At 40.7% G+C, this 24716-nt stretch overlaps 1 protein-coding gene across 7 annotated transcripts in view; it reads left to right on the top strand.

Annotated features, from left to right (window-relative positions):
- The window catches only part of ZDHHC8 (zinc finger DHHC-type palmitoyltransferase 8), a 100834-nt gene that overhangs the window by 9828 nt on the left and 66290 nt on the right, over positions 1–24716 (top strand). The window contains exons 1-2 of one of the 7 annotated variants that reach the window (XM_065033049.1): positions 1235–6268; positions 6367–6400. The exons of 4 other annotated variants lie outside the window; for them this stretch is intronic. The gene's annotated coding sequence lies outside the window, so the exon portion shown is untranslated. Of the gene's footprint in view, positions 1–1234; positions 6269–6366; positions 6401–6429; positions 9254–24716 lie in introns of those variants that run through there. 2 more of the 7 variants (XM_065033051.1, XM_021284812.2) reach the window with 2 other exon arrangements.

Here is a 24716-nt window from a genome sequence, read left to right as displayed (position 1 = left end):
ACACTGTAGTCTTTAAACTTTAATTTGTATGTCATTGAACAATGGCTAATTACTTTTGCCAAATTTTTCTTGCATTGTATTACAAAAGCTAGTGGGATAGAGCTAATCATGGTATCTGCGGTTCAAGAACTGAAAAATTAATGATTCCTTCTCTAGCCTGTTGTGTTCATTTTATAATTCATATCTGCTAAAACAGAAATGCACTTCCGAGTGAGCTCTTGTCTCTCCATTTACTATCTAGGGTTTTTTGGTTTTTGTTTTTAGTTCTTCCCTTGGCGGATGCTGGAGGTCGGTGAATTTTGGGCCCCAGACAGCTCCTGAAGAAGGTGGTTGCCAGACGCACATTTTCTTCACATATCATTTCCTTCTGACTCTTTACCCTTTGTAGTATCTGGCCCCAGGACTTGCGTTGATCCCAAACTGTGTACCCGCTCTTGCAGACCACTGCTGTGACCCGTGACTTCCAGCAGAACCTGAGTGCAGGGTTTACTCCTTCAGAAGCCATGGAGAAGTGCAGGGGTTTTAAGCATCATAAGCAACTACTTACAGCCACTCTCCATCTCAAGGAGAGGCACAGATCTGGAGTAAGCACTAACCCCTTTAGACAACAGATCTTACATTTCCTATCTAACTTCAGAGTGGTCTTTACAGTCACTCTGGGTCTTCTTGGGCTATCTGGCTCCCTCTTGTCTGGCTCTCATGCTGGGGTTTTTTTTGTTGTTCTCAGTCCATCTTGACAGGTGATCTCCAGATCAGTCAGTTCAGGTGAACAAGGCTTTTTGTCCAATACACACATATAGGTTGATCCACTGCTTGTTTACTTTCTTCTGAAATGCCAGAGTAGAGAAAAGGGATTCAGGGTTATGAGATGCAATTGAAAATTGAGTCCCATCTGTTGAGCTGGAGTCGCTTTTATGGGTTGATGCAATGATTTTCCTGTATGGAAACTGTAGGTGCTCTCAGTGGGTCACTGTCTTTATTGTGACTCTCACACACTTGGTATCCACTCCAAAGAGGCTGACCAGCATTTCTATCTTGTTCCCCAGTCAAAAGTTCTGTATTCTCAGTCCGACTTTACTTCACCCAGAAAAGCAGGCAGGGTTGGGTCTGGTCAGAGCTGTGTAGCGATTTGCCAGTTACGTTGTCCCCTTGTGAACACAAGAGCATAGTGATGCATTCAATCCTGCTTTTTTTTGGTGATGAATACGTTTCATGCTTTTGTTTGCGTCTTTCAGAGTAGCATTATTTATTTGTCTCGCTTCAACTGCTTTGGAAATGAGAAAAAGCTATTTTGAGTGTAATATCTACTTGGCATTTTAAAAAGTGTCTTTTCTTGCCAGTTTTCTTCTTGGTTCCCCTAGAAATACTTTTCAGCTGGGCTGCTTCTGCTGTTGTGTATCTTGTGAGATGTCTTCAAGCCCGCACTGTGCGATGGGTGGATGGCTGCATGGCTGATGGGGGATTCGCTCCCCTGGGCAGGCAAGTCCTGCCAACTCTTCAGTTAGAAAACTTAAGGTTTTAATATACATTCTATCTTCTAGTCCCAGTTTGGCCTCTTCTTTTGGAAGATGTTTCTTCGGAGCAAGGAATGATATACTGTGATTTAGGTTTGGGTTTTTTTTTGATTTAAAAAAGAGTTTACACATTTTATGATAGTTAATTAAAAAGACTGCATCTAATTCAGACTTCTCCTCTTAGTTCCTATCTCAATTTTCTTAGTACGCCTGCCTAAATAACTGGATGAAACTGTGTAAGAATTACACAGGTAGGATGAAGCCCATCTAAAGCTAGAACATGATTCACATCTCCTGACATGCCAATTAAAATCTCACTGCAGACTGATTATTCCTGGGTGTTCAAGTGACCGCATGCTTGCTTTAAATCCCTTGGAGGGCAGTTGGTCCTACTGGCTGATTATGTTACTTCAGTTTCAACACGCACATTAGCTTTCTTTTTGTGCTTATTTAACTGTACCTTGGAAATAGCCTCCTAAAGATATAATCAATAAATGAGCACAAGATGGCTGCTGCACTGGACACACTTAAAATGCTGTTATGTATTTGAAATCTAAAATTATTTATTTCAAATCAAAGAAAATAGAAAGAAAAAGAAAATCAGAATCCCTAAGGGGAAACTAGTGCATGTTGAAGTCTCTTGTCATGGCCTATTTTATTTATAAATATAAAAAATGTTAAAACTATTTATGTTCTAGAGCTATGGCTGGTCCAGTGTTCTTTGTCGTTCTCCCACAATGTGACAATAATCCGAAAAGTATGTTTCCATGTGGATACCACGAGGTTTCAGGTGCGTTATATTATAAATGTGTATCTGGAAATAAAGTGCCAATCTCTGCTCCTCAGATTCCCTGGGAGCTGGCGGAGCTCCAGCTCCACAAATTAACGCTCAGAAGAGGCTGTTTGTAGGGCACAAGTCTCTGCAATTTGTAGTGTCAATTTGATTTTTTTTTTTTTATAATTAACACTTCTTAAAGTGTGTCAGCAGAGTGCCAAAAAGACAAGAAATGATTAGCTAAAACATTTTATTGCAGCATATGACGCTGTTCCATATATCATGGGAACATGGCACTTAGGTACAGCAATGTTGTGTGGTTTTTTCTTACTATTGTTCGTTTTGTGGCCAACAGCAATTTAAAATACTCTAAATAGCAGTTCCTGTCAGGAGACCTGCTCTGTGTGGGGTCCCCTCCTCCGGCCGCATTTCCTTCAGCAATTATCCACCATGGGATCTCCCCGCTCTGACCTGGGTGCTCGCAGGGCTGATCCTCACACTTTTCCTCACTCCCTGTGCTGTTCTGCCCTTTCTTTAAATGTAATACCCCAGGGGTGTCTCCGCCGTTGGAACTGGCGGGAACTGGCCGTGTCCGGTGTGGGGCAGCCCCGGCCTCTCCTCACGGATCAGCCCCCCGCCAGCTCCTCACCTCGTAAACCCAAACCCCACAAAAATAGACATTTCTATGTAGATGTTCCAGCACTTCTACATGGATGTGAATCTATATCACAGGAAAAGGAGACCTTGACAAAGTAATGATTGTGACAAGAACGAAGTAAGTCCTTTTGACCTTCATCATCCCCAGTTGCACCACCGAGGTCAGTCCAACACGTTGTGAGGAAAATTAATTTTGTTCATTTTTTTCTGCATATGAACTACTTGGTTTTTAGTAGTTTTGGGTTTTGGTTACAGGGCTGCGATTTTTAGAAGGAGTTTTCCAGAGGGTATCTGCTTCTCCTCGAGGGGCAGGAAGAGGTTTAAAGATGTAGAGGCCCCACACACTGGCGTCCATGTAGTAAAGGGACAAGATATGAAACTTTCACCAGAGTTTTCCAGTGGTATGTTTGAATAACTTTGCAGTTGTACCGTATTACTGGAGAAGAGAGTACACAATAAGGGAAAAGGAGGAATAATCATCTTCTGTCAATGTCAATAAGAGTGACTGGGTCAAAAGCTGTGAAGAATGGAGTTTCCAGAGCAGAAATACTGAAGTTTCAGCCTAGTTCACAGTGTTTTCTTTTCCCAGCCTGAAGAATTCCATCATAATTGCCTTTGCTTGTAGCTACACCTGTCAAGAGATGACACTGTTATGCATTAAACTCAGTAGGTGTGACGGCAGTGTGTTTTGCGTGGCCAGAATGGAGGTGGCATGTGTCCATGTGAGCACAGAAAAGAAACCATGGATTATTGCGCTGTTGAGGGAATAGCTTTCATGTGAACTCAAAACTTACATCTGCACAGATCTCCATCCACGTTGGAAAACTGCTCAGCCAGGTCTCAGGTATGATTTCTCTTGTTTGCCTGGCAGGGGAACATGAAGGGAAAATGGAAGAAGAGTTTCTTCAGGGTTATGAGGTAATAGTCTGACGGAGGATGTAGAGAAGGCTTTGATATATCTATTTATGTATACAGAGGCAATATACAAAGGAAAATGTAAAGAGTATGAGCAGCGATTGCTCGAGTGTGGTTGATGTTACAGAACGATTCAGGATGCGTATCCATGGGAGGCATTTGTTCATCTGCTCATGAAATCTGTTGTTTCATCTTAATATAGAGGAGTTCTCAGATCACCTCCCTCTATAATTAGAAAAACCACATTGAGTGTAAACCCAATTGACTGCCCTTCCTGGGCCCCTTTAAAAATACCAGAGAACTGCTTTTAATGCCTCTGTTTATTTTGGTACAGTATCCAGACTGCTGGAAATATGTTTATAGCACAGTCTAATGAGCTGAGGCTCCTCTCTAAGATTCCAGTGCCTCATGGCTGGATAGAAAAAGCTGATGCTCTCTAAATATGTATTTATGTCAGACTGGCTTGCACTACAGTTAATGCCATGAGAAACTGCCTATTTAATGCCACCTAAGCTAAGCTTGAGCGGGAGTTGTTCCTCAGCATATCCTAGTTACTGTGGCATTCATTTACTTGTGCGGTAGTCAGATTTATCAACACCAGGTCTGTGCTGTGAACATCACCATTTATATTAGGTCCTCTGTATTTAAGCTTGATGACTTCATGGGAAACCATTTTAATTTGCCGACTACCTGTGAAGCACGCATTCCAGGTCAACTTTGAAATCTGGTTAATGTTTTAGAAACCCAGGTATATGAGAATAGTGTTATTTACATTGGACTGGAGTTATAACTCTGCTGTGAGCGCCTGGAGCAGATTTAAGTGAGGTATAAGCTGCTCTTCAGCATGCTGACAGGCTTTCTACCCACTCAAATGCAGTGGTTTTAATCTCTTATTCTTCACGCTTTGTCTTTTCCGAAAGGAAGTGCATTTCACCTGATGCACAATGGCTTCATTAACTGGAAGAGAGTTTTGGAAAGTGCACTTTTTGATGGAAATGTCTTCCATAGCAGGGAGAAAGATATTGAAGCCAAAAATAAAATAAAAGTTTATTGTGAAATGCAAGAATTATGCTTAACATTGAACAGAAAATCTTGATAGTGAAGGATTGGAGTCATTTGGGTCAAACTTGCTGCTCAAAGTCACAGGGGGTTCCCAAATGGTTTAAAAAGCCAGTTTGCCACATCTACTCCCACTGCATGTGTGAATATCGCCCTGCCTCAAGTTACTCGTGGCTTGCAAGGAGTTGGTGCTCACTCTCCCTTTTCTATCCAGGCTCAGACCATTGGACTTGTCAGCTCTTTCTCCCTGAAATGGGGTGATACGGAAAAGCTGGCATTCTCTTCCCATGCTCTAAATCTACAAACCCCCTGCAGAAGCTTTATTGCAGTGGATAGATGCTGGTGGTGCATTTAGTGTAGACAGAGCATGGAAATGTTTGCTTCAGTGCACGTTGGAAGGAACTGAATGGCAAGGTTTTCCACTGTGCCCCTGAAAAGTGCCTATTTTATGTTCACTTTTAAATCGCATGCAGTCAAAAAGCTAATATTAGTAATGAACTCTTAAGGTTGGATGGAGAAGAGAATTGATTTGGGGTATAGAATAACCTTTCTGTCAGTGTGTTGGCCAGCCCTGCTTAATATGATTAGTAGTTAAATGCTTCTGAATGTCAACAGAATTTAGGCACTCTAAATTATTTACAGGTGTTTGAAAACACTATTCTCATACAATGACAGCATTTTAAGGAACTACTTTTTTGAATTGTAGCTGGAACCAATATCTGCTGAAGCAGTAGCTCTTTCAGTACATGGGGGAGCTGTTGCCAGGAATATATTGAATATTTGAAGTCCAAATTGGATGTAGCAAGTCTAGTTGGCTCATTCAATAACTTGTTAGCAAAGCATAAAAATCCTGCTGGAGCAAACTCATCCTTTGCTTTCGAAGAACATTCCTGTTTTTATTGAAGCAGTTTTGGTTTTTTGCACAGGGAATGTCCTTGTGTGTGTGTACTAGCGGCCTTTAATAGCCACTGTCTGGTTGGGGCTTTACAGTGATCAGCTGTACAGTGCAAAGGGCTTGTCTTCCATATTCGACTCCTTACTTGCCTTTTTACATGCTGAAATTACTTAGAGAGCAGCAGCTTCTCCGAGGCACAGGCCGATGGCCGGGCACACCTGCTGGAAGGGAGGGCAGCACTGCGGACAGATGACTCATCGGCACCTGAAAATTATTCTATTATAAGCAGAAATTGCAGCTTCCTGAAGCAGCCAGACGTGACCCTTGTGTACCCAGCTCCACTTCAGGCATCTGGCCTTTTTTGAGCACCTGGCAATTGTCAAGGCTGCTGTCTCATCCTGGGATGCCTTGAACTATCCCTGCTGTTCACTGAAGTGGTTTTTACTTACACAGGTAAGGCCCAAATGACCATTTGGTATTTAATCTATGTTCTTTTGATGAGCTGACAAGCAGTGCTATTCCTCATACCAGTTCTTTTTGCTGGTTTACAGGGCAAACTTGCATAGGAGGGAGGAGGAGTGAGAGGTAAGGTGAATCTGAGTGCTTTGCTCGCTGTTCTCAGGGTTCATTTGGCATTGGCAGTTTCAGAAAGGTGCTCAGGGGGCTGGCAGGGAGACTTTGCTCCCCGGGAATGATGCCTTACAGACCTTTATTTAAAGTCCTTGGGCAGCAAGAGAGAGCCTGTCCTGTTTTGTTTCTGGGGAGAAATATAATGCAGGGTGAGCAGAGAGAGGTGGACTGTGTCAGAGGTCCAAACGAAGAGGCTAATCAAAATTCAGATCCAAAGGCTTACACGTGTTTTACACATGTGCCAAGCTATATAAAAAGTCTGGCCTGTATAAGCTTTTTTAAAACACATTAGAAAAAATAAGTGACTCTCATGCATCTCTTGCTGACTTCAGTTCTTTCTCTGGACAAGCGATTTTATTGATTTAGCGTAGTGCAAAGGAGTATTTGGAATTTTAGTGGAACTGGTGTGTTTCTTTGTGTCATCCTGAAAGAATTATGAAGTCTTGAATAAATAATGCAAAGGACTGAAGTTGTCATGATACTGATATTTAATACAAAGAAGAGATCTAGTTACAGTATAGGGTTTTTTTGCATACCTGGTCCGTAACTGAACAGCCAATATGTATAGAACAATTAATTCTTTTTTTTAATATCTGGCCTGTTTTCTTTCATCTGTAGCACAACAAAGAAAACATAAGTGATAAACTGCAGTATGATGATAACCGGTCTCATTCCTCTGGCTGTGTGAACAACTAAGCTTCTGAAGTGGGTGCTAGTATGGATGCAGACCAGAACTAGGGATTCCCATGCTGTAATTTGTAGCTTCTTCAGTCACTAATGTGTACTGCATGACACTTATATTCTAGTTACAAAATTTCAAAATGCACATCCTCAAAAAGTTATGTTCTTAATGAAAAATGCAATTTACTTGGCTGGAACTTTGTTCTTCTATCTGCTTTGTGGTGAAAGGGAGCAAGTACTTGGCTTGATAAGCACTTGTGCCAAGTGTTCTTTTGAAAACAACAACAAAAAATATTATGGCCCATAGTTATTTTCAGCAGGGCCTTGTTTGGAAAGCAAATAGAACTTCAAATTAAATAATTGCTCTCCACGGATGGAAAACCTGTGGTTTTTCTTCTCCCATGTGTACTGCTCAGTGCTTCAGTGTTATACGAAACTCTTTAAGAGCCAGGATGCTGTTGGGTTAATCAATGAAAATGGTTTTCATTGATTGCTGTGGAAAGAACCAACTGGTTTAATTAAGGCAATGCCATGTGTATCTAGAAGAGTGACTATTGCTCTGCATATTTTTAATTAAAATAAAGAGCTTGCCAGTTTTGTGAAACATAAAACATTTACTTTTTTTAGCTTTTCTCTTTTTTGCTCTGTCAAAGTAGAGCAGATCACCTGTCCAAATTGGAGCCTTCTGTGTTGACACAAAGGCTTGTAGAGGGCTGCCCAGCTTTGGGATGCTGGATTTAAAACATAGTTGTAATGTAGTTAAAAGCAAGTACTTTCAGATGCTTTTGCAGCTCTCAGTCAGTCTTTCCTGTCTCTTAAACTTGCTTTCCTTGTTTCTGTGAGAAAAGCTTCCAAATGCAGGGAAATTGAACAAATAAATTACAGTCTATTCTTCTTCTAATATTTCCCCGCCACTGTGTGAATAGGAGGAAAACATGGCAAAGCGAGACTTCAAGAACAGTTACAAACCTGTGTGTGTTGAAGACAGAAGTAAGGACTGAAATTCCTAAAAGCTGTAATGGTTGTTGGAGGTTGTTTAATGTGGCAGAAGCTGGCTTACCCTCTGCTGCTTCTGAAAACGCCACTAAACCCTTGTCGTGGGCCTCTGCTCCTGGCTTGTGTGAGCACTGGTCTCCTGTGGCAAAGTGGAGCTGGTTTTCATCCAGAGGGGTTTCCCCGGTTCAGTTTGCTGTGTAACCAGTAGCACAGAGGGCTGGACTGCGCTCTCTGCGGTTGCCACTGGCGTTGGCACAGAGTTTTTGTGAAACTATGCCCTGAGCCTCCCTTGTGCATTAAATTACTGTTTTGTCATTTAAATTACAGGTTGCAGTGGCAAGCTACCTTAATCGTAATTATCCCCAACACTTCCATTATAAGACCTTAGTTTTTAATTCTGTGAAACTAGGCATTTGGGTCAAGAAATATTCTTCACGCTGAGGAATTTTGTGTGTGCTTATGCTAAACCAGAATGATGTTAAGAAAAAATGTTTTGCCTCTCAGAAACTTGAAGTTCAGATAGAGCAAACCTTAGGGACTTGAAATGGGACAACAGATTGGCTTGTGCGCTGGGCTTTTTCTGTCCTTGTGAAGATCTTCCTAAGCTTGGCCAAGGTTTTAAGTCTCTACAAAGAGCAGTGGGGTTTGTATTTGGTGCCTGACTCTTAATGCTTCACCCTGGTGGAGCGTGGGCTGCTGGCCCTGGCCTGGGCTGGCAGGTCTGGACACTGTGAAGGAGACATGGGGTAGGGAGGGCACTTTCAAATGTTGCTCCTTACCCAGCTTTGGATCTTGCTGCTGTCAGAAACAAGAGCAAAAACATTTCCTCGTGTCTTTTCCCAGTGCTTCTGCAGTGGGCGATTAGGGAGCAAGGCTTTGGGGGCGAGGAGCTTGAGGCGAAGAGCCTGAAAGTAGCTAGGGGAGCTGTTTTCAGATCAATGTGTGATTGCTGTCTTGTTTTTTGGGAGAGCAGTGTAATATATGTGAGACTTTTAGCTCTGAACACTATGAACATCGTGTTACGTTTGCATTGCAGCTTTCACTGACTGCAAAATCCCAGGGTCGCTGGAAAGTCTGCTTCTGAGGCCACACAACGTTTTGGGTTCCCATCTGCAAAATCAGACTAAGATGGTGAGGTTATAACAACTCCTAGAGTGTTATAATGATAAACGCTAATGTTAGCAAAACATTCATATGAACTTAATTATAACAGAGCATCCCAGAAGGAGAACAATTCTCTATTGAGTACAGAATGTGCGTAGCATGCAGCAAATATGGCCTGAGGCCACACGTTGACGGAGTACAAGGAAAAGAAATACTTAAGAGCTACCTGCTCAGTGAGCATGCTTCAAGTAGCAGCAGCCCTTTAGGGAATATAGGCAATGAAGAGATTAAATTTGGCCTTCTTGTTACATGCAAGTGACTTTAAAGATTCATGGACAGTTTTATTCCAGCAGTCCAATTTTCTGAGCGCTTGCCTTTATGCCAGGATTGTCACTTCAATGTTTTTCAAAAATACAATGATGAATATGAACTTTCAGTGTCAAGTTGCAAAAGCAAGAGCTGGGCTTGGGGCTGGTTTTCCTCAGTCAATTATTAGTTTGAGGAAGGTGAGAAATCCAGTAATATAGATATAAAGTGGAAGAACTTAAAGGTTATTAAGAAATTTGGTTTGCCTTGGATTGCTCTGGGTTGTTTCAGTGTATTTTTTCTCTTTATTGTTAAAATCATCACAGCTGAGAGTAAGAGATGTTACTGCATGCAGAAATATTAGGAAAAATTCTTCTTCCCCCAGGAATTATGGTAAAGTCAATTAATCTTAGACACAGCCTATTTTTACAAATAGAATTATGGGTTTCAGTTTGTTGTGGTCACATTTCTGCAAGACTAAGTTGGATAGTTCCATCTCTCTCTTCTAAAGAAGGGGATTGTATGATGTATTAAGCAGTAAGTACTATCATAAATTTAAGTCTTATATTTTAAGAATAAAACCTTAGGACTCCTTGCATTCTACAGGAATGTTTAATATTTCACAAGTTTTACTCTTTCACAATCCTTTATGACTTTATAAGTTATGGGTTTATGGATTTGAGTTCATTTTTTTTTTCTTTTATAACTTCATATAGATTGGGTGAAAGTAATTATTACTGTTTGACATAATTACAAGCATAGCAACTATTTGAGACAGAAATAACTGGGGTTTCAAATTCTTGCATGCAAAGCTATTCATCTACTAAATAAATCAATCCCTGATGGAAGGGAGGGAAGGAGTAATCACCATGATTTTGTAGCACAAGAAACAAGGGGGATATTGTGTCCTAAAAGTCCGACTGCACAGATTTAAGGTATCTTTTTTTCCCCCCCCTCTAGTGTTTTTAACTAAGGCTTAGCAAAAAAAAAGCCAAACTGTCTGTCTCTTAGGCTGTGAGATAAGGATAAATAACTTCTTGTTTTAATTCAGAAGGGGGTTTAGAATTAAAAATATAGTGTGAGAGAAGGCTAAATAGGTTAAAAATTTGGTAACGTTTTGGTTTTGATGACATTCTGGTTTCTAAAGGTGATTAAGAAAGTTACTTTCTTCCTGCAAGAATCAAATGAGGGCTGGTGGCAGCAGTGGGACGGGTGGACAGGAGTGGGATGGGAGGGCACGCAGCTGGGAAAGCGGTTACTGCTCCAGTCTGGAATAGTATAATCAACATTTCTTTATTCTATTGCAAGAGCGAGCTTGGGAAGACAAGTAATTAAATTGTTTGGTATTTAGAGTTCTTTACATTCTCACATTTGTCGGTTTGCATTCTGAGAACTGCGGGTTTCTGTCTGTACTGACGGCTGTCGCCTCTGTGTCTCCCCTTTGCATGAGCAACAAACCATGTGCTTAAAGCTTGTGTGTCCCCAAAGGACAGAGGGAAATGTTTGAACCATTTATTCTGAAAGATAATTGTTGCTCTAAGCAATCCCTCAAAGTTGACACTTAAAATTGACACTATTACATTGATTTGAGTGTAAACATATGAAAAATGTTATGATACTGAAAAAAAGAACATTTACACTAAGAATGCCGGTTGTGAAACAGTCATGATCTTTAAATCATGCTTGCTCTTGTAGGAGTCTTGTTTAGTTTTTCTGTATAAATATGGTTAAAGAGTTCACATTTTGATTGTTGGAACTCTAGCTAGATGAACAGTTAGGGGAGGATAGTTCTACCATAGGACAATTCTGAACGTTTCCAAATTTGCTTTTGTTTTATGGGAAAGAAAAGTTTCAGAATGAAGCCCAGTGTTCTGTGAGGTGCCAAGCCACAATGGAGTTGAGAGTCGTGGGATTTTCAGTAGAACCTCCTGCATGTCTGGAGCTCAGTTTTTGCTTCACCAGAAAAAAGCAGAACTGGATTTGGTCAATGTCATTATGATCTCCCATACAAAGCTGAACTAAACTGAGCATTGCCTTGACTTCAGGAAGGTTCATAGTAGTTTCTCATAGTTATTTCTTGCTGTCCTCTCTCTAATGTAGTTTGTCAAAATGTCAAAGTCCTGTAAGTGTTGAATCATCTCATCAAAGAAAAGGTATTCTAATCTCTTTTGACAGTGGAAGAAGAGGAAAAGGGAAGAAAAAGTCTGTGTATTCTATGCTTAGGAAAGGAATTTTTTGAGGAACTTTTTACATTCTCAAGCAAATGGAAGCATACAGATGGATGCTTCTCTCTGCTTCTTGTTCCATGTTGTGTACTGTACATGTAGAGTTGTTTTAAAGTTCAGCACTGCTTAACCCTCCCCACCCCCTTTAATGCCTTTTTTTATTAAGTGATAATTCACAACAGGATATGATGGTCTTGTCCGATCTGGCCACACCTAATCTGTGCTGGGACACACTGACTTCATTCATTTGTAGGTGTGGTGATTATTAGACAGTTTGTCACCACACCCTGGACTGTTTTATTGCAATCATAAAGTAGTTCAGCTAAAGGAAACATCACTTTTCTAGAGGGAAAAATGGTAACTTTCTACTTCTAAAAGGACTAATTCTAGGAATGTGTAGTGTAGCCGTTTCATGGCCTGAAATAATATTGAGCTTCTACCAAATATACAGAGAACTGCATGGCTTTTTCCATTGAGTAACAGTGTACCTCAATATTTTAAAAGAGTTTTCTTGGTTTGTATCGTTCTGAATTTTCATCAAGTCTTGTGTAGAATGGCTGAAGGGAGGGCTCACGTTTCTCTTCTTCCTCTGGCATACAGAAAGGCTCATTTCACTCTGAACTTCTCTGTGGGCAATCCACGGGGAAACTGCCGAGCTTTAGAAGTAGAAATATTTTACTTTTTTGGCTGGGAGGCTGTTCAAGCCACAGAGCAACATTGGAGAAGAAGAATAGAGTTCATGTGTATTTCTGTTGAATATCAATGTTAATTGGGTATCGAACATCAGGTCAATGTACAAAACTTTCTTGCCTGCTATTAAAAGAAGCCTCTAACTTAATCAGGAATGATAAAAAGGCTGTTGTGCCTCGCAGAGGACCGGAAGTGCAGCTGATGAATGACCAGACTGAGGTATTTTTAAATTCAGCCTTGCTGGAGGGAGCGGGACTTAGAGTCCCTTCCAAGTAATTAAGTTAGGAGGAAGGACCATTTTAGAATAGTCTAAGGGATGAACCATATCAAGACATGCCAGTTTCTTGTTGTGAATGCAGTTATGCTACTGAAATGATTTCTCTTAGTTATAACTAGGGAAATTGGTTGATACTAATCAGCTGGAGGTGTGTATTTCTTGTATAAGTAGGAGAGGACATAAAATTCACTTTAAAGCTGGCTTGTGAACTTGAGGAAAACAAAATGAGCCCAATCATAGAATTTTGGAAGTGAAGAGATGCTCATGTCAATCATACAGCTACCCACAAAGGGTATTTTCCTGGATCTTTTTCTCTGGGCTTCATCCGATCTTGCTGCTAAGTCAGTGCTGACTTTCCAGAGTACAGGGCAGCTTGGCAGCAAGAGGCTGAGTCTTCCTAAAGCAAACTTCCTAGATCTGCCTTACCTGTGTTCAAAGCATGGCAGTCAGGAGGTGGGGGATCTGGTGGAATTCGATCAATTTGATAGTCCTGTGTTTGTAGAAGAGGAAGGAGAAGAGAATGATACTGTCCCACAGAGCTGAGCTGGGGTGCTGGTCTTCCTGTGAAATATTCTGTATCCTTGTCATAGTTTTCTCTTTCAGAAGGGGCTGGCAGCTTTGATGATGGGGAGATCTTTTATTTCATTTATTGCTGTTAAAAGTCTGCTTCTCTTGACACTATGCTGAATATCCTTTCCCAAGTCCTTAAATCTATACTGTCCTTTCCCAAAAGCATTAACACAGGAGGGAGAGCATGCTGATGTGCAGTGCCTTGCTGTTTGTTGTACATCAGTCCCATTTCCTCCTTTTTTTGCTTATAAAATTAAATGTAGAAGCCAAATATGTTTGCCATGCACATCTGGTGTATTTAAAAGGCTATTTTTGTTATGAGTGGAGGAGTATAAAGAAATCATGTTTGAAAATGCAAGACATTTAGTAGTAGCATTTATATGGTGTTAATTTCTCTGCATCTAAAGTATATCTACATCATGATCGAGGGAGTGGTTTCCACCACTGCCAAGCCTCCCTTTTCCCTGCAATCAGTTGTTCCCAGCTGCCAAGCTGCTTCATGTGTCCCTATCCATGGGAAATCCCTTTTCCTATGAAAAGAACGTAAAAGAATCCAAGTTCTCCTCCCCTTTCTTCCAGCCATAAGGCCACGTCCAGCTCCTCAGCTGAATTCTTCCATCAGAAGCAGGAAAGTTCTTTCCCCGCGTGTGTGTCTGCCAGGCCGAGCCTGCGCTGAGCACAGCACAGGATCCCAACCGCCGTTCCAACGGCCGGTTTTCTTTCCAGGAATCTTGAGTGGCTGGAGGAATTAAGCAAAAGATGCTTGCGTACATCTGGAAGATAAGATCTATTGGGTGCTGCGTAGTAATTTGGATGACTGCCACTTTTTAATGCTGCAGGTCCTGCAATGCCTGAGCCTCAGGCAGTTTGATTATAAAATTAACTCTTGGCAAAGACGACTCTCTTCACATTCAGTGTTTGTGCTACCTAACTGTAAATCATAGACGTTTCCTGAACTACTGGCATTTAGGATAATTCATAACTTTCCGTTTTATTTTTTCTTAATAATTTTGTACAACTTCTTTCTCCATCAGTGTAAAAATATTGTCTGAAGAGCAATGAAAAAATCAGGGGCCTCACTGTGCTTGTATACAGTAAAGCAGGAAATGGACCTCCTAAATGTGCGTGCAGGTGTGACCATAAAAATGCTAGAATGCCATTCTTCATTTGAAATTAGTTATTCTAATGAAAACACTGGAGTACTGGAATATTTTGGAACCAAGAAAAAGCTAAACTTGGCAGAGTTATGCTTTACAGACCCTACAGTCCCCTGCCCCTTCTCGAGCTTGTTTCTATTCTGTAAGTTAACTGATGCAACTTTTTTCCCCTCAAGTTATTGAAAGCGTTGTGGACCAAAGAGTGCTCATCTCTTCTTTCCACTTGTGAATTTGACTCATTAGGAGGCAATCAGATAATTTTATACAAGTGTGTGACTAACTTTGGACCCTTTTTCATAAGCCTTTTGTCTAGGGAAACAACAAAATAATACCTTGGTCACAAAAAAAAAAAGGGGGGGGGGGCATGTCATGCTGTTTTCTTCTTTCCAGTGCATCCCTGTAAAGGGCTTGATCAGAGGCCAGGGAACGATCTGTGTTATTTTGCATTGCTATTCGACAGCATAAGTGTGGAAAGGGATTGATTCTGATTTTAGTGAAATGATCCCCCCCAAAGTTGCCAAAGCAGGCTGGCACAATCTCCCATTTGGGCTTGAGGAGCCTTTTGAAGATACTTTCTGCTGCTGGACATGCTTCATATAGGTGACAAATCAAGATGTCAGTCTGTGTCACCCTGCATCTGTGTATGGGAGAGTTTTGAACTGGTTTGAACAGCTGCACAAATTGTGCAGGTAAGGAGCTCTCCATGTTCTTGAGGCTAAATCTGCCTATTTTGTCCATGGTAACAAGGGATCTGTAGCAAGAGCTGTTTCTTTTGCAGGACTGTAGAAATAAGATAGCTTAACTAAAAAAACATTTCAAAAAAACATTTTCTGGAGGGAAACTTCATATCAACATTTATTTTATCTTCCTCTAGGGGAAGGACTGGAAGTGGTGCAATACTTTGCTGTTTATTAAGCAGTGGAAAAAATAGCTTCACTTTCATATTAAAGATGTTGTGTTAGTATCACTGAGACCACGCACCTCTGTGCCAGACAGTCCACTATGCGAAGCTCACTGCACATTCTTATGGGAACTAAATACTGTTTTCTTTAATAGAAGGATATTTTGTCTAGTTTTGGCATTTCACTTTGTGTTGGAAATGTTTCTTCCTAGGGCATGCATGATTTACAGTGATACCCTATTATTTAGATACGGGAGCACAAAGAATGTGTTTGCGGAAAAAGGCCCTGCTTTAGCAGGACTGTAAATTGAGTGAATAGGTGCATTATGGAGAGCCTGTTTTTTCAAGATCTTCACCAGACCATGGTTGTAAAGCTTTCTAAACAAAAAGAAAACCACTATATAAAAATGGAGCCTTTTGTCCAGGTTACTACTTAGAGAAATGTTTCATTGGGGTAATCCAAATATGTTACTAATTTAAAAGGATTTTTAAAATTTCAGGTTTTCAGAAATTTTATTTGTATTAATAAGTTCTTATTTATTGGTTCAATTTAATGACAACAGTACAATGAATACCTTCAAATCAAAGATACATAGAGACTTTGTGTGTGTTCTCAAGCTATAGTTCAGGTGTACCAGTAAATCGACTGATAATATGTTGCTTTTTCGGTAAGAACTCCAAAGAGATTTAGAAACTGTTCTACCAATAGAAGGCCGTATTTTTAAAGCTCTTTTTGAGCTTTGGTTTTGATCAACAAATGCTGAGTTTGCTTTTGGCCTGACTGAAGATCTGATCTGAAGCCTACTGAATTCCATTGGAGTGATTCCAGTCATTTGAAGACATCTGGATCTGGCCCATATTTTTAGCAAGTAGATGATGAAGGGTGGTAGTTGAGCATCTGTCAGTTTTTTCTAGCAAAGCCACATCTGGATTCTCTTGTGTCTTGCTTCTTCTTTATTTTAGACTGAAGTCCCACTCCTTGTGGGCCAGGTTCTGTTGTTTTTCATATGCCCATCCTTCCTCTCATCTTGAACAACCATCATTAAGCAAGCGTGACAAAGTACGGGTGTATAAAACATAAGATCTGCCAGACTTTGCATGTTTTGGATTTCTTTGTGTGTTTTCCTTCAATTTGTTTTTGCCAACATCTGCCTCCTGTATCTCTCACGTATTTGCTGTTTTTCTGAGATACGGGAGGAGCGTTTCAAACAAAGAACGTCACAGATGTAGCTACACAACTGGCAATTTACTCCGTTGCTGGAAGAAAGCTATGAAACAGTCTGCCCAGTTAAGATGCTAGGGGAATGATTTATCCTTTTCCTTAATATCAGGTTGTTTTGCAAGTTTGTTGTAAATGGCAGTATGTTTTTAGGACAAATGTTTTAATAAAGTGTTTTCTTATCTACATAGACCTGATTAACCAGGCCAATTTCATATTCCTAACAGTTTCTTTACAATCAAGTAGGTTTGGGTCTGAATAAGTGCATATCTTCAAAGTGCATCTGAAAATGTGAATTTCATAAGGTTTGAGTTGTATCAGAGGCAGTGCTGGAACACTAGTGTGTGTTGTCACATGTGTCAGCTCTTGCTTTAAACAGACTTGGGTGTAAAATTAGCTTATAGATGTGTTGGATTGGGGAGTCAAGAGCCGCTGATGCCTCACTCTGCTGACAGGCTCTGAATGCAGAGGGCTTGTGAACACTTTATATAATGCTCTTAGAGGGGAGAACTGTTGCATAAGCGCCAGTACTTCACATTGCTGAAGGTTATTGCTTTTGAGTCACTTGTTGTTCTTAGTAACTTGCACGAGAGTCTATTAGGTAGGTTTAAGATGAATGTGGCTTTGTGATATGCATGCTGTTCTGCTGCTGGGATGTTTGGAGGAGGTGGCTGGGAAGGAAGGGGAAGGAATGCAGAAAATATCAGAAAATACTGCAGGGAAAAATTACTGCAAAATTGATAAATGTCGAAACCTTTAAATAGCTTGCTATGCCAATAAAACATGAGTTGAAACACATTGCTGCAGAGCTCAGTTCCAGGCGGCCTGTCTATTCCTAAGAAATGAGGAGTGATCTTGTCTCTCATTGTAGTATCTGTCACTTAAAAAGGATTGCTAGATCCATTGGCTGAGGTTTAAATGAGCTATGAGCAGGACTGGATTTTTTGCATTAACATTTCTGGAATCAGAGCACTTTAAAAATGACATTTTAGGTGTCTTTGGGTTTCCTGGGGCTTGTAAGACACTTCAGTAAGGCTCTAAGGTGACTGGGTAGAATAGCAGGAAAATCAGCTTCTCCCTGTGGTGTTTTCAATTGTTTATACAGCACTAACATACATATATACCTGCATGCAAACATATGTATGTATGTATATAGGCAGACACTCAGGAAACCCATAACATGCTTCATTCAGAAGTGTCAACTATTTGTTTTTTTTTCCTCGTGTGCAGTTATAAACCCATCGCGCATGGGCCTGCATTTCTCTCTTTCTCTCTGTTTCTCCATTGCTGTAGTTGACCCAGCACAGCTTATTGTCCTCTCCTCCTGGGAGAGAACTGTTGAGGTGTTTGACTAGAGTATTGAAACTACTCCAGAATTTTGTTTGATTTGGAAAAGGAAACTATATTTTTTTTCTCTCAGTAACAAAATCTCTAGGGTGAATTTGATGGCTGAGGTCTGTTTTTCTAAATTTAAGCATCAAGCATGTGTACCTGAGATGTGCTTGGCAACAGGCTTTTGAAGTATTTGGAAGAGAACGGGTCTTGATCTTCTTGCGTCCTTGAGGAGTGACACATGCTGTTTATCGTGGCTGTGTTGTGTGAAGACTGCGAAGTCACTTCTGAAGGAGGAGAAATAAATTCTGGCAGACACGAACATGTAGTGTACGTGCAGGAACTCTTTAGATATGTAAAAGAAAGAGTAGCGGGAAGTGCGCACCTGGGACACATCTTGGTGGTATTCTTTGTCAGGTAACTCTTAACACTGTGTCATCTATCAGCATGTGCAGTGGCCTTTGATTTAATTGTGCAGTGCTTGGTGAAAAGACAGGGACGCTGACAACGAGCCGAAGCAGAGGAGGCAGCAGCGTTCTGGGCTGCGCTGCCAGGGGAAATCCTCTCCTGCCACAACCAAGAACTTGCCCAGCTCTGCTCTCAGATGGAAGGGCTGCTTTTGGGCTGCTCGTAAGTGTGGAGGGAATATTTCATAGTGAGGTGGGGATCTGGGAAGAAGATGGTTTAAACTCTTAAGCAATTCTTGCCCTATCCACAGGAAAGTGATATTCAAGCTTCTGCAAGAGTTGAAATTACCTATAAATAATGGGATAGGGTCGCTTAAATCAGAACATGTATTTCTGTGCTGACAATGTACAGCATCTGCTTCTGCTTTAAGCTGAGACTGAAGAGACTTGGCAAAAAAACAGCCTTTGGCATCACTTGCACGGGGAGCTAATAAAAGGCTATAAATTGAGCAAATACGAGGGCCTCTTCACATTGACATTTCCCTTTGAGAAAGCGGTTAGGGATGGGGATAGGGATGAAATTTTAAAGAAAACACATGCATTGGGAGACTTTGAGTGGATCTCAAACAACAGAAGAGCAAAGAATGTATCAGTACTTTCTTGTGGAGTATAAAATACTCCAGTCTTTAGTGATCAAGCTAGAAGGCAGAAGTTTTGGCCCAGACTCTGCTGCCTGCTTGACGAATGGCTTATAGCCTATGGTATGTCTTCCATTTCTGATGAGTCTTTGAAGTGCACACTGTTGCTGGATGAAACACACGGTATTTTTTTTTGACAGCAAAACAAATACTGTGTATTCATATGCTTGGACACTAATCTTTTGAAGAGAAAAACAAAACTCAGACTCAGCCATGATAAAATCTTGGCAGCAAAGCAGACGCAGATGAACTGCATTTTGTATGCGGTACAAAAAAGCTTCAGTTTCTTCTTCCCCTTCTCTGGCTAACTAGCCTTAGCACTTTTCTGTGGATAGTTTGCTTTTGCTTTCTAGCTATTTCAAAGGCTGTAGTTAGTTTTGTGCTTACATTCAATACTGCATTGATGATAAAATTCCCCTGATGGTTATAAGGACAGTCCATGCATGCGAGATGCTACAGGACAAGTAAGCAATTGAGACTTTTTAAAAGAATCACCCTTGTCTATTTTTCAAATTGTTTGCAATGAGTCCTAAAACACTTCAAGACTGTATATGCTTGCACAGTGCCTTTCTCAAAAAGGTATTGCTTTGTAAGTGGTAATTTCATGCCATGAAAATGGGTATACTAGGCAAAGTTATAGCTAGAGAAAAATCTCTGCAAGATTGATGTATCCTTTCTGCTTTGCTAAGAGTGTTTTTGTTCAAGCAGTATCTGAAACAGCATTGAGCAAATGTGAACTTCTCAGGACCTGGTGGTAGAAAAGGCAGAGAGAGTGGGAAATGGCTCAAAAACTCCATGTATTCTTTCCTGTATATACCTGAGGTAGTCAAGGCTGTGAGCTAAAGTCTTGATTTCTAGAGGTAGCAGTTGTTCTAGAGGTCTTGTTCTGTAGTTGGCTTTTAGATTGCCTTGGAAGGCTAATGACACCCTGAGAAAAATAACTGCATTAAAGGAAGGTCTCTGCAATGCTTGTACTTCTTGTAAACTCTGACTTCGGTTTGCTTAATTCTTTGGTGTGTGTTAGACCCATTAATGTGAGTGGGATTTAAGCAGGCTCTTGACTCTAACAGCCAGGCTTGCTGGCCTTTGGTTAACAAAAAAAGCAGGAGTTGAATTAATATCTTTTCTTAGAGTGTGCAGAGTACCCAGAGAGTTTGTACAGGCATTAGCAGTAAATGGCTGGTAATTACTCTTGCTTCCTAACCCAGCAGAGACCCTGCCTGCTATATTAATCTTCTGATTGTGGAATGAACCAGAGGAAGGTGTGAGGCTGTGGAGGCTGCAGTGTGTGTAGCCTGAAACAAATCTCAGTCAGTAGATCATCATTACCAGCTGCTGCCTTTTGATAAGAAAAAAACACAAGACTTAATTGACTCAATAGCAGGAAATATATGTTCTGATTAGGTACCAAGTAATGTTATTTCTTCAGTGGATTTCTGTAGATATTTGCAGTTTATACTGCACAGTACTGAAGAGCTAACTCAAGGGAGAGATAGGACTCGTGTATTTACAGACAGCTGTGTCCTGGGGGCCAGCACTCCAGAAGGTATGTTTGAAAAGGAGCTGGTTTGAAACTGTGTCTTCATTCTGGCGCTGAAGTTCTGCAGAAGGGCACAGGATGGTGTGTTAGTGGGAAGGGTTTTGTTTAGCAGTGCTGACCAGCCTTGTGATGTTTCAGCCCTTAGTGCTCAGGAAATAAAATGTACGCTTTGTGATGTAGCACAATAGAAGTTGTATATTAATTTGATAATATACTGTGCAATAAAGGAATAGGAATTTTTATCTACAGGGGGTGCTATTCTTAAAATAAGGGCTTTTAGTGAAGCTTAGTACTTTAAAACATACCTGTGGATACTTTTTTAAATCTGCACGCTTCATGCTAACATCTAATTTTACTATGCAGATTACTTGCTGGCCAGGGGATTTTTGGCTAACATGCGTGAGACGGTTATTTGGCAATGTTTAGTTTTAACTGCCTGGATGGCTGAAAAGCTGAGGGCTTTATTACACATCTCATACTGGGACTGGTCTCAGTGTGACCAGGGGCGTGTCAGATTTTCTGCTGTTAAAGTTGCTGGTAAAAGTCCTGGAGCATATTTTGGCCAACTAGAAAGCATTTGAAAATATCATCCAAGAAACAGAATAGCGCAATCTGTTATTTTTTGTGGGATGGTGGGTGGATTTACAATGCAGTTGAACAAAACAAGATCTTGCATAGGTTTCTGAGTCTGTGTAGTAATTCTTTCTCCTTGAGAGCTGAGCTATTATATTGCCTTTTTGTAACCATTTCAAACAGCTGAGATATAAAACTATTCCTTGTATGGACATTATCAATTTAGATCTGGAAAAAACTGATCAGGCAGTAAATTGCTGTCAAGCCACTGCCAGTGTGTTCAGACTGCAGAGACACAGACCACAGGGTGAGAGATCCCAGGTGTTGCAGAGCTGAATGGGTGATGCATTTGGAGTCACAACTCCAAAATTATCACTCATTTAGCTAGCTATATATGTAAATAAAGAGATTTAATTTTGAAAGCAGATAAGAGGGAATTTTTGGCCATTTTCCAGTGATACTTACCAGGATGGCTGGGCGAGATTCTACAGAATATTGCATGTGTTTTTGGATGACGATGACAAATGAAAAACTTGTGCTTTCTCACTTTCCCCCCTCCTCTTACTGGACTTGAAATCGGGAAAAGGGCTAAATAAATCCCTTTTCACATCTCAGATGCTCTGAAGCTTAGTCCCAAACGCTGTGTTTCAGCCTGCTGGAGAGCTCAGAGCGTTCATCAGTTCCTCCAAAGAGGATCTCTGTCTCTGTACTTCATTCCTGAAAGACTGTAAATCTGCCTCTAAAACCCACAGAATACCTGATGGGCTTTCTTTGACACTAAATATCGATCGTACGCATAATTGAATGTTCTACTTGTGGAGTTTATACCTAAACCAATATAGAACACAGCACCTTACTTTAGCATTCAAGTACTGAAAACTTGGCCTACATTTTGAAACTGCAGCCCTTATATCCCATGCAACCAGGCACACGAGTGCTTCGTAGCATGTAACTTCCTAGACCCCATAGGGCAGCCAAGTAAAGAGTGCTTAAACCTGCCAGTGATTTGTGTCCCTTCCTAAACTGAAATTCTCAGTGTCAAGCCTTTTAGCTGTAGAGTGATCAGTAACACCTTTATTGTAGTGTCAACTTACAGTTTCAGTCTCATAGAACTAAGCGCTTCCCCCTCTCAAAATGCAGGTGCTATATATATATATCGACTTATATTTGAATTAATGACTTTTATTTGTCATATATTAGCTATCTAAGTCAATAAAACAGCTAAAAGGACTTGTCCAAAGTCTTTAGGGAGCTTGTTTAATGTCTCACATAAATATCGACTTACAGAAATCCTTGTCTTCTACATTAAATGATGACTATAAAATAACTAATAAACAGATTACTAGATTTGTGATGCAGTGGCCAGCTAAAAGAACATAAGCTTTTCATAGAGCTTGACTTGCTGCATCACAGAAGCTAGAGATCCCAGTGGATGGTTTATAAGAGAGTGTTTAATGTGTGAGTGTATGCTTGGTGCAGTTGGATATTGACAGGGTAAAACAGTCAAAGAATGCAAAAGAAATATCAGTAGGCCTTGAAAATTTAAAAATGGACTGAACTTTTAGTGGCCTGAATTTGACAATATCCCTTTTAAAATACAAGCATTATTTATCTCGTGATGTACAGGGCGTAACATATGCTAAGCAATACATAATCTTTACCACATGCTAAGCAACATATAATCTTTACCCTGAAGAATTATCCAGTGCTTAATGGATGTAAAGCACTAAAGAGAGCCATGAGAATGTCATTATTGATATAATATGTGAAATAGATGTGTTTTGAAGATGTTCAAAGCACTGTAGATGTCATGACAAATCCATCTGCATAAGCAGCAATGCAATTAAAGCAGTTTGCACCATAAGATCCTGATGATCAGAATCTGCCTGGAAACACCAGTTTAGAGGCGTCAGGGAGTGGTGACACTGTGTCACAGCGACTACCAATATCTCTAGGTTCAGGATACAAGAAGAACGGAAGAGAGAAAATCCTTCTTTGTAGAAAGAGTAAAAGTAGCTTAATAAACAGAACAGCTGCCAAAACAAGGTTTGTGATCGTCTACTCCATGCTTGACTGCAGGTAGAAGGCAGCTCTGAGGTCGTTCTGAGAACAGTCAGATCTTTGTCTATTTTTAGCTGCCAAGTGTGGTAGAACTGAAGGGGAAGGAGCTGAAATGAAGGGATGTTGGAGACAATTTTGAGCAGCCTAAGATGGTTAAGACTGTGGGAAAGACAGTTAGAGAGGCTGTAAGAATGTAGTGGCTTGGGCACTTGCAAACCTAGCGGGAACACATCAGCTGTGTAGATCTGTTGTAATTGTTTAAGTAGAAAGTGGCTGTTTGTAATTATTAGTATCCCTTAATTGTACTTTGCTTCCCAAAGACCTAAACCCCATGTATGTTGGAGCACATTGTGGGAGTTGAGAGCATCAGAGAGCAGTTGGCGGAGAGTTTTCCCTGGGAGCCTGGGCAGAAGGAGAAGGTCAGAATTCTGTTCTTCCCTCTCAACATGATCCAGATGCAATTGCCGTCTCTGCTGCCCTTCTCAAACAGATCCCAGCCCTGGACTGTGCGCACCGTGCTTCTCCATTTGCGATTGTGGGAACAGCATTATTTTTAAAGCTGAAGGCAAAGATGAGTGAACGCTGCTCCAGATGGGAACTGACAAGTTTGAAAACATGTCAGCGTGTGTGTATTTTTAATTTCAAAGGCGTCACGCTAGCGTTAGAGAGTTGCTTTAATTCTAGAAGCAGCTCTGTAGAACTAGACAATCCCCGAATGTCTCTACTGTAGCACAAGCATATTGGCCAAAACACAAGTTTCTTTTGGCCACTTAATTTGTAATCAAGGTAAAATACTCTTATTCCTGTCTTTTGGACTGGTCAACTACTTAATGAGGATGTTGTTCTTTGGACTAATTCTGACATTATATGTACCAATTGCAGAACACTAAGGAGGAAAAATCTGTAATGGAAAGCTATATGATGCTGGCTTTCGAAGTTCAGTCCATAGAGTTCAGTGAGGTTGAAACTGAAGATTATTCTAAATTCTGTTAATAGTGATGCTGCTAGGAGACTGAGTTCTCTGTACAACAGCTGATGTGTTTTCTGAAATATGTTTGGTGCTTGAGATGTAGATTTGGGGGTGGGAAAGATACTTAATGCAAAGTTTCGTCACATGGTGATTATTTTATTTCCCAGTTGATTCTACAAAATGACATTGTCTTCCAAGGCCATTGTCAGTAGGGATGTCAAAGGGCATGGAGGGTGTGCATCCACTTTTGGTGATGGAAGTCAAAATATGGAACTACTTGCACCTGCCTCTCTCTTCCACTATGCAAAACTGATACGATAAACAGCCGCTCTGGAGGTCACATCTGGTGTGTTTGTCTGTTGGCAGGAAGGCAGTGAGAGGCAGGATTGAGTGCTCAGTGCCTGCGGGTGTTTGAGACCTCTGGGAATTCTTTAAGCATGTCAAAATGTAGGTTACAGTGAGGTATCTAAACAAATAAACATCTGGGTTCAAACTTCCCTCCCTACCTGTGTCCCACTTGCTGAGCTGTAAGCTAAAGTAGAATCTGAGTGCCTGATACCTTTC

The sequence above is a fragment of the Columba livia genome, chromosome 17 (assembly GCF_036013475.1).
Source record: "Columba livia isolate bColLiv1 breed racing homer chromosome 17, bColLiv1.pat.W.v2, whole genome shotgun sequence".
Taxonomy (NCBI): Eukaryota; Metazoa; Chordata; class Aves; order Columbiformes; family Columbidae; genus Columba; species Columba livia.
The sequence above is the reverse complement of the archived record's forward strand: the minus strand, read 5'-3'. Positions and strand labels throughout refer to the sequence as shown.